The 11,204-nt window shown below is 44.2% G+C and overlaps 1 protein-coding gene across 3 annotated transcripts in view; it reads right to left on the minus strand.

Annotated features, from left to right (window-relative positions):
* c7h2orf76 (chromosome 7 C2orf76 homolog) overlaps positions 1-11,204 on the minus strand; it is an 89,771-nt gene that overhangs the window by 76,779 nt on the left and 1,788 nt on the right. The window lies entirely within an intron of this gene.

Genomic DNA, 11,204 nt, shown 5'->3' on the forward strand with positions numbered 1-11,204 from the left:
ACATGATAGAGGTTTACAAAGTTATGAGCGGCATGGACAGAGTGGATAGTCAGAAGCTTTTTCCCAGGGTGTAAGAGTCATTTACTAGGGGACATAGGTTTAAGGTGAGAGGGGCAAAGTTCAGAGGGGATGTGCGAGGCAAGTTCTTTACACAGAGGGTGGTGAGTGCCTGGAACTTGTTGCCGGGGGAGGTGGTGGAAGCAGGTACCATAGAGACGTTTAAGAGGCATCTTGACAAATACATGAATAGAGGAATACGGACCCTGGAACTGCAGAAGGTTTTAGTTTTGGCAGGCATCAAGATCGGCGTAGGCTTGGAGGGCCGAATGGCCTGTTCCTGTGCTGTACTGTTCTTTGTTCAAAAGTGCCCCGTTTTTAGATGTGCACAATTAATAGAATACCAAATCATACAAAATAAAGGAAGCTTAACAAACTAAATAATAATATTGTTTCTGCTTTCCACTACGCAATACAGTCCATGCAGTGCCCACTGGTCATGGAAGGCTAATTGTACTGGTGGACACCTCATGCACCTTGCCCAGGGTCCCCTGAGTGTGGACAATTTTGCAGAAGTGAGACTGGCAACCAGAGTGACCGCTGTAAAGGTTGCATCCAACCTGGGACAGAAACATAGAAGCTTTACAGCATAGAAGGAGGCCATTCAGACCGTTCTATCTGTGTCAGTCAAAAAAGTGCTCTGCAGCCTCATCCCACTTTCCAGTTTTTGGTCCGTCGCCCTATAGGTTACAGCTCTTCAAGTGGTTATCCAAGTCTTTTTTCAAAAATGCATTGAAGGTTTCTGTCTTTACCACCCCTTCAAACAGTGAGTTCCAGACCACCAGCACCTACTGGGTGAAAAAAAAATTTCTCAACTCCTCTCTAATCCTCCTGAAAATTACTTTACATCTACATCCTCTGGTTATTAATCTACTTGCTAAGGGAAATAGGCCCTATCTATCCTCTATGTAGGAGCTCATAGTATTGCATGTCTCAATTTAATTTCCCCTCAGTCTCCTCTGTTCTAAAGAAGACAACCCAGCCTTGCTAATCCTTCCTCCTGGCTAAAATTCTCAATTCCTGGCAACATCCTTGTAAACCTCCTCTGTAACCCTCCCTAGTGCAATCATAATCTTCTTGCAATGTGGTGACCAGTACTCTAGCTGTGGCCTAATTAGTGTTTTAGGCAGTTCTAGCATAACCCCTCAGCTCTTATATTCTATTCCTTGGCTAATAGAGGAAATTATTCCGTATCTTTCTTTGCCACCTTATCTACCTGTCCTGCTACCTTCAGGAATCTGTGGACATGCACTCTAAGGTCCCATGTTCTTCTACACTTCTCAATACTCTACCATTTATTGTCTATTCCTTTGCCTTGTTTGGCCTCCCCAAGTGCTCTATCTCACACTTCTCTGGATTGAATTCCATCTGCCACTTTTCTGCCCACTTGACCAGTCCATTTATATCTTCCTGCAGTCTACAGCTTTCTTACTTACTCTCAACTACACGGCCAATTTTTGTATCATCTGCAAACTTCTTCATCATGTCACCTACATTTAAATCTAAATCATTAATATATAACCACGATGACCACATTGGCCGCTTCCCCTTCAAATAATAGAACAAGGGCTGCAACCTCTTACACTCCATGTAGATGTTGTGTGGCACAGGCTCCAGAGGGAGATTGTATATTTATACTGGATGGTGGTGCTGCTCTGAAACCAGATTTGTCTCTTGATGAACAACGAGCAGCTATTACTGGAACAATCATGGTCTTTAGATTGAGAACAACCACTGTGCTTAATAGCCTTTTCGTATGTTCAAGTACCAACTATCATAAGGTTTAGGTTGGCTATGGAAAAGGATAAGGAACAACCAAGAGTAAGGATAATTAACTGGGAGAAAGCCAACATCAACGGGGTAAGAATGGTTCTGACCCAAATAAATTGGAATCAAAGGTTGGCAGGCAGAACAGTAGCTGAACAATGGGCTGCCTTTAAAGAAGAGAAAAATAAGGCAAACAAATCCAGAGCTCCCTGGATGACAAGAGATAGAGATTAAGATGAAGAAGAAAAAGTGTGCTTATAGCAGATATCAGGTGGATATTAAAACTGAACCAGGCTGAATATAGAAAGTTCAGATGGATTTGAAAAAGCAAACGAGTGAAGCAAAAACAGTGTATGAGAAGAGACTGGCAGCTAACATAAAAGGGAATCAAAAAGTCTTCTATAGCCATATAAATAGTAAAAAGGTGGTAAAAGGAAGAGTGGGGCCAATTAGGGACCAAAAGTGGATTTACATATGGAGGCAGCGGCATGGCTGGGGTATTAAATGAATACTTTGCATCTCTCTTTACCAAAGAAAAGGATGCTGCTCAGGCCGTAGCAAAACAGGAAATAGTTCAGACACTTGAAGGATTTAAAATTGATAAGGAGGAGGCATTAAATAGGCTGTCTGTACTTAAAGTTAATCTAATCTAATCTAAAGTTGATAAGGCACCGGGACTGGATGAGATGCATTCAAGGATTCTGAGGTAATTGAGAGTGGAAATTGCGAGGCAATGGCCATAATTTTCCAATCTTCCTTAGACTCAGGGTTCATGCCAGAGGACTGGAGAATTGCAAATGTAACATCCTTGTTCAGAAAAGGGTGTAAAGATAAGCCCAGCAACTACAGGCCAGTCAGTTTAACCTCACTGGTGGGGAAGCATCTGGAAACGATCATTCAGGACAAAACCAATAGCCACTTCGACAAACGTGGGTTAATTAAGGAAAGCCAGCATGGATTTGTTAAGGGCAAATCGTGTTTTACTAACTTGCTGGCATTTTTTGATGAGGTAACAGAGAATGTTGATGAGGGTAATGCTCTTGATTTGGTGTACATGTACTTCCAAAAGGTATTTGATTAAGTGTCAAACAACAGACTTGTGAGCAAAGTTAGAGTGTATGGAATAAAATGGACAGTAGTAACATGGATACAAAATTGACTGAGTGACAGGAAACAAAGAGTAGCAGTTAATGGTTGTTTTTTGGACTGGAGGAAGGTTTATAGTGGAGTTCCGCAGGGATCAGTCTTAGGACTCCTGATCTTTCTGATATATATTAATGACCTAAACCTTGGTGTACAGGGCACAATTTCAAAATTAAAAGCAAAATACTGCAGATGCTGGAAATCTGAAATAAAAACAAAAAGTGCTAGAAATAGCAGGTCAGGCAGCATCTATGGAGAGAGAAGCAGAGTTAACATTTCAGGTCTGTGACTTTCTGATGAAAGGTCACAGACCTGAAACGTTAACTGCTTCTCTCTTCACAGATGCTGCCTGGCCTGCTGAGTATTTCCAGCATTTTCTGATTTTATTACAATTTCAAAATTTGTGGACAATACAAATCTTGGAAGTATTGGGAACTGTGAGAAGGATAATTGTAGAACTTCAAAAGGACATAGGTTGGTGGAATAGCAGACAAGTGTGAAATGATTCATTTTGGTGAAGGATACAATTCTAAAGTGGGTGTAGGAGAAGAGGGATGTGCGTAAATCATTGAAAGTGGCAGGACAAGTTGCGAGCGTGTTTAATAAAGCACACAGCATCCGAGGCTTTATCAATTGGGACATGGGAGTACAAAAGCAAGGAAGTTATGTTAAACTTGTATAAAACACTGGTTCGGCCTCAAGTGGAGTACTGCATCCAGTTTTGCACACCGCACTTTAGGAAGGATGTGAAGGGGTTAAAGAGAGTGCAGAAAAGATTCACGAGAATGGTTCCAGGGATGAGGAACTTCAGTTATGTAAGTAGATTGGCAAAGTTGGGACTGTTTTCCTTGAAGAAGAGAATATTGAGAGATTTGATAGAGGTATTCAAAATCATGGGAGATCTAGACAGATTAGATAGGGAGAAACTGTTCCCATTGGTGGAAGGATCGAGAATCAGAGGGTACAGATTTAAGGTAATTGGCAAAAGAAGCAATGGCAAGATGAAGAAAAACTTTTTCACACAGCGAGTGGTTAGGATCTGGAATGCACTGCCTGAGAATGTGAGGTTCAATTGACACTTTCAAGAGGGAATTGGATAAGTACCTGAAAAGGAAGAATGTGCAGTGTTATGGGAAGAAGGCAAGGAAGTGGCACAAGATGAATTGCTCTTTCAGGGGGCCAGCACAGATATGAAAGGCCGAATGGCCTCCTTCTGAGCTGTAACCATTCTATGAATGAATGGAAACATAGAAAATAGGAGCAGGAGTAGGCCATTCGGCCTTTTGAGCCTGCTCCGTCATTCATTATGATCATTTAAGAAGTATTTAGATGAGCACTTGAAACACCATCGCAAGCAGGGCTACAGGCCAAATGCAGGAATATGGGATGAGAATAGTTGGGTGCTGTATGGCCGACACAGACACGATGGGCTGAAGGGTCTGTTTCTGTGCTGTATGACTCTATGACTGATCATCCAACTCAGTAATCTGTTCCCGCTTTCGCCCCATACCCTTTGATCCCTTTAGACCCAAGAGCTATATATTACTCCTTCTTGAAAATATACAATGTTTTGGCCTCAACTGCTTTCTGTGGTAGCGAATTCCAGAGGCTCACCACTCTCTGGGTGAAGAAATTTCTCCTAATCTCAATCCTGAAAGGTTCACCCCATATCCTTAGACTATGACACCTGGTTCTGGACTCCCCCACCATCAGGAACATCCTTCCTGCATCTACCCTGTCAAGTCCTGTTAGAATTTTATAGGTTTCTATGAGATCCCCCCTCACTCTTCTGAACTCCACCGAATAAAATCCTAACCGACTCAATCTCTCCTCATATGTCAGTCCCGCCATCCCAGGAATCAGTCTGGTAAACCTTCGCTGCACTCCCTCTATAGCAAGAACAGCCTTCCTCAGATAGGTAGACCAAAACTGGACACAATATTCCAGGTGTGGCCTCACCAAGGCCCTGTATAATTGCTGCAAGACATCCCTGCTCCTGTACTCGAATCCTCTCGCTATGAAGGCCAATATATCATTATTTGCCTTTTCCACCACCTGTTGGACCTGCATGCTTACCTTCAGCGACTGGTGTACAAGAACACCCAGGTCTCGCTGCATATTCCCCTCTCTCAGTTTATAGCCATTCAGATAATAATCTACCTTCCTGTTTTTGCTACCAAAGTGGATAACCTCACATTTATCCACATTATACTGCATCTGCCATGCATTAGCCCACTCACTCAACTTGTCCAAATCACCCTGAAGCCTCTCTGCATCCTCCCCACAACTCACCCTCCCGCCCAGATGTGTCATCTGCAAATTTGGAGATATTACGTTTAGTTCCCTCATCTAAATCATTAATATATATTGTGAATAGCTGGGGTCCTAGCACCCATCCCTGCAGTACCCCACTAGTCACTGCCTGCCATTCGGAAAAGGACCTATTTATCCCTACTCTTTGTTTCCTGTCTGCCAACCAATTTTCTATCCATCGCAATACACTACCCCCAATCCCATGCGCTTTAATTTTACATGCTAATCTCTTATGTGGGACTTTCTTGAAAGCCTTCTGAAAGTCCAAATAAACCACATCCACTGGCTCCCCCTCATCAACTCTACTAGTTACATCCTCGAAGAATTCTATTAAATTTGTCAAGCATGATTTCCCTTTCCTAAACCCATGCTGACTCTGCCCGTTTCTACCACTGTTCTTTAAGTGCTCTGCTATAAAATCTTCGATAATGGACTCTAGAATTTTCCCCATACTGACATCAGGCTGACTGGTCTATAATTCCCTGCTTTCTCTCTACCTCCCTTTTTAAATAGTGAGGTTACATTAGCTACCCTCCAATCTATAGGAACTGTTCCAGAGTCTATAGAATCTTGAAAGATGACCACCAATGCATCCACTATTTCTAGGGTCACTTCCTTAAGTACTCTGGGATGCATACCATCAGGCCCTGGGGATTTATCGGCCTTCAATCCCATTAATTTCCCCAACACCATTTCTCCACTAATACTGATTTCCTTCAGTTCCTCTCTCTCACTAAACCCTGTGTTCCCCAACATTTCTGATATGATATTTGTGTCCTCCTTTGTGAAGACAGAACCAAAGTATGCATTTAGTTGGTCAGCCATTTCTTTGTTCCCCATAATAAATTCCCCTGTTTCTGACTGTAAGGGATTTGTATTCACCAATCTTTTTCTCTTCACATACCTATAGAAACTTTTACAGTCAGTTTTTATGTTCCCCGCTAGCTTGCTCTCGTTCTCTATTTTCCCCTTCGTAATCAATCCCTTGGTCCTCCTTTTCTGAATTCTAAACTGCTCCCAATCCTCAGGTCTGTTGTTTTTTCTGGCAAATTTATACACCTCTTCCTTGGAACTAATGCTATCTCTAATTTCCCTTGTAAGCCATGGTTTGCCTACCTTTCCATTTTACTTTTGTGCCAGATCGGGACAAACAATTGTTGCAGTTCATCCATGCGCTGTTTGAATGTTTGCCATTGCCTTTCCACCATCATCCCTTTAAGTAACTTTTCCCAATCCATCGTAGCCAACTCGCGCCTCATACCTTCGTAGTTTCCTTTACTAAGATTCGGGACCCTAGTCTCAGAATCAACTACACTCATCCCTAAGGGGTCTCACGCGCACCAGTAGATTGTCAATTATTTCTCTCTTGTTACACACTACCCAGTCTAGGATGGCCTGTTCTCTAGTTGGTTCCTCAACATATTGGTCCAGAAAACCATTCCATATAGTTTAGTTTAGTGATACAGCACTGAAACAGGCCCTTCGGCCCACCGAGTCTGTGCCGACCATCAACCACCCATCCATACTAATCCTACACTAATTCCATATTCCTACCACATCCCCACCTGTCACATTAGTTTAAACCAAGAATTCCTCCTTTACAGTATTGTGATAATTTGATTTGCCCAATCTAGAACAAAGAAGAACAAAGAAAATTACAGCACAGGAACAGGCCCTTCGGCCCTCCAAGCCTGCGCCGATCCAGATCCTAAATCTAAACCTGTCGCCTATTTTCTAAGGGTCTGTATCTCTTTGCTTCATGCCCATTCATGTATCTGTCTAGATACATCTTAAAAGACGTTATCATGCCCGCGTCTACCACCTCCGCTGGCAATGCGTTCCAGGCACCCACCACCCTCTACGTAAAGAACTTTCCACGCATATCCCCCCTAAATTTTTCCCCTCTCACTTTGAACTCGTGACCCCTCGTAATTGAATCCCCCACTCCGGGAAAAAGCTTCTTGCTATCCACCCTGTCTAAACATCTCATGATTTTATACACCTCAATCAGGTCCCCCCTCAACCTCCGTCTTTCTAATGAAAATAATCCTAATCTACTCAACCTCTCTTCATAGCTAGCACCCTCCATACCAGGAAACATCCTGGTGAACCTCCCCTGCACCCTCTCCAAAGCATCCACCTCCTTTTGGTAATGTGGCGACCAGAACTGCACGCAGTATTCCAAATGTGGCTGAACCAAAGTCTTATACAACTGTAACATGACCTGCCAACTCTTGTACTCAATACCCCATCCGATGAAGGAAAGCATGCCGTATGCCTTCTTGACCACTCTATTGATCTGCGTTGCCACCTTCAGGGAACAATGGACCTGAACACCCAAATATCTCTGTACATCAATTTTCCCCAGAACTTTTCCATTTACAGAATAGTTCACTCTTGAATTGGATCTTCCAAAATGCATCACCTCGCATTTGCCCTGATTGAACTCCATCTGCCATTTCTCTGCCCAACTCTCCAATCTCTCTATATTCTGCTGTATTCTCTGACAGTCCCCTTCACTATCTGCAACTCCACCAATCTTAGTGTCATCTGCAAACTTGCATATCAGACCACCTATATTTTCCTCCAAATCATTTATGTATATCACAAACAACAGTGGTCCCAGCACGGATCCCTGTGGAACACCACTGGTCACACGTCTCCATTTTGAGAAACTCCCTTCCACTGCTACTCTCTGTCTCCTGTTGCCCAGCCAGTTCTTTATCCATCTCGCTAGTACACCCTGGACCCCATGTGACTTCACTTTCTCCATCAGCCTACCATGGGGAACCTTATCAAACGCCTTACTGAAGTCCATGTATATGACATCTACAGCCCTTCCCTCATCAAACAACTTCGTCACTTCCTCAAAGAATTCTATTAAGTTGGTAAGACATGACCTTCCCTGCACAAAACCATGTTGCCTATCACTGATAAGCCCATTTTCTTCCAAATGGGAATAGATCCTATCCCTCAGTATCTTCTCCAGCAGCTTCCCTACCACTGACGTCAGGCTCACCGGTCTATAATTACCTGGATTATCCCTGCTACCCTTCTTAAACAAGGGGACAACATTAGCAATTCTCCAGTCCTCCGGGACCTCACCCATGTTTAATGATGCTGCAAAGATATCTGTTAAGGCCCCAGCTATTTCCTCTCTCGCTTCCCTCAGTAACCTGGGATAGATCCCATCCGGACCTGGGGACTTGTCCACCTTAATGCCTTTTAGAATACCCAACACTTCCTCCCTCCTTATGCCGACTTGTCCGAGAGTAATCAAACATCTATCCTTAACCTCAACATCCGTCATGTCCCTCTCCTCGGTGAATACCGATGCAAAGTACTTGTTTAGAATCTCACCCATTTTCTCTGACTCCACGCATAACTTTCCTCCTTTGTCCTTGAGTGGGCCAATCCTTTCTCTAGTTACCCTCTTGCTCCTTATAGATGAATAAAAGGCTTTGGGATTTTCCTTTAACCCTGTTTGCTAAAAATATTTCATGACCCCTTTTAGCCCTCTTAATTCCTCGTTTCAGATTGGTCCTACATTCCCGATATTCTTCCAAAGCTTCGTCTTTCTTCAGCCACCTAGACCTTATGTATGCTTCCATTTTCCTCTTAGCTAGTCTCACAATTTCACCTGTCATCCATGGTTCCCTAAACTTGCCATTTCTATCCCTCATTTTCACAGGAACATGTCTCTCCTGCACGCTAATCAACCTCTCTTTAAAAGCCTCCCACATATCAAATGTGGATTTACCTTCAAACAGCTGCTCCCAATCTACATTTCCCAGCTCCTGCCGAATTTTGGTATAGTTGGCCTTCCCCCATTTTAGCACTCTTCCTTTAGGACCACTCTCGTCTTTGTCCATGAGTATTCTAAAACTTACGGAATTATGATCACTATTCCCAAAGTAGTCCCCTACTGAAACTTCAACCACCTGGCCGGGCTCATTCCCCAACACCAGGTCCAGTATGGCCCCTTCCCGAGTTGGACTATTTACATACTGCTCTAGAAAACCCTCCTGGATGCTCCTTACAAATTCTGCTCCATGTAGACCTCTAACACTAAGTGAATCCCAGTCACTGTTGGGAAAATTAAAATCTCCTATCACCACCACCCTGTTGCTCCTACATCTTTCCATAATCTGTTTACATATTTGTACCTCTATCTCACGCTCGCTGTTGGGAGGCCTGTAGTACAGCCCCAACATTGTTACCGCACCCTTCCTATTTCTGAGTTCTGCCCATATTGCCTCACTGCTCGAGTCCTCCATAGTGCCCTCCTTCAACACAGCTGTGATATCCTCTTTGACCAGTAATGCAACTCCTCCACCTCTTTTACCTCCCTCTCTATCCCGCCTGAAACATCGATATCCTGGGATATTTAATTGACAATCATGCCCTTCCCTCAACCAAGTCTCAGTAATAGCAATAACATCATACTCCCATGTACTAATCCAAGCCCTAAATTCATCTGCCTTACCTACTACACTTCTTGCATTAAAACAAATGCACCTCAGACCACCAGTCCCTTTGCGTTCATCATCTGCTCGCTGCCTACTCTTTCCCTTAGTCACGCTGACTTCATTATCTAGTTCCTTACAGGCTTTAGTTACTACCTCCTTACTGTCCACTGACCTCATTTTGTTCCCATCCCCTTGCCACATTAGTTTAAACCCTCCCCAACAGCGTTAGCAAAAGCACCCCCAAGGACATTGGTTCCAGTCCGGCCCAGGTGTAGACCATCCAATTTGTAACAGTCCCACCTCCCCCAGAACCGGTCCCAGTGTCCCAAAAATCTGAACCCCTCCCTCATGCACCATCTCTCAAGCCACGCATTCATCCTAACTATTCTTTCATTTCTACTCTGACTAGCACGTGGCACTGGTAGCAATCCTGAGATTACTACCTCTGAGGTCCTACTTTTTAACTTGGCTCCTAACTCCCTAAGTTCTGCTTGTGGGACCTCATCCCCCGTTTTTTACCGATATCATTGGTGCCTCTGTGCACAATGACAACTGGCTGTTCACCCTCCCCCTTCAGAATGTTCTGCAGCCGATCTGAGACATCCCTGACCCGTGCACCTGGGAGGCAACATACCATTCGGGAGTCTCGTTTTCCACCACAGAACCGCCTATCTACTCCCCTTACAATCGAATCCCCTATGACCCTTCCACTCTTTTTCCCGCCCTTCTGAACAGCAGAGCCAGCCACAGTGCCATGAATCTGGCTACTGCTGCCTTCCCCTGGTGAGCCATCTCCCACAACAGTATCCAAAACGGTATACCTGTTTTGGAGGGAGATGACCGCAGGGGACACCTGCGCTGCCTTCCTGCTCTTTCTCTGCCTTTTGGTCACCCATTCCCTTTCTCCCTCAGCAATCCTAAACTGCGGTGTGACCAATTCGCTAAACGTGCTATCCACGACCTCCTCAGCATCGCGGATGCTCCAAAGTGAGTCCATCCGCAGCTCCAGAGCCGTTATGCGGTCTATCAAGAGCTGCATCTGGACACACTTCCTGCACGTGAAGGAGTCAGGGACATCAGCCGTGTCCCTGAGCTCCCACATTGAGCAAGAGGAGCTGCCCAAATATATAGGGTTTTATTTACCCAGAACCCCCCTGGTCCGCCGAAACAAAAGGCAATTAACTTCAAGCTGAAACTGACCTTCCCAGCTGCTCACTCACTCGCACTCTCTGCTCCTGAATAAACTGCTGCAGATAATCTATATGCAGATTAACGTCACCCATAATTACAGATGTTCCTTTATCGCATGCATCTCTAATTTCCTGTTTAATGCCATTCCCAACATCACCACTACAGTTTGGGGGTCTGTATACAACCCCCGCTAACGTTTTGTGCCCCTTAGTGCTTCTCAGCTCTACCCATATACATTCCACATCGTCAGAGCTAATATCTTTC

This window comes from Heterodontus francisci, chromosome 7, assembly GCF_036365525.1.
Source record: "Heterodontus francisci isolate sHetFra1 chromosome 7, sHetFra1.hap1, whole genome shotgun sequence".
Classification (NCBI taxonomy): domain Eukaryota; kingdom Metazoa; phylum Chordata; class Chondrichthyes; order Heterodontiformes; family Heterodontidae; genus Heterodontus; species Heterodontus francisci.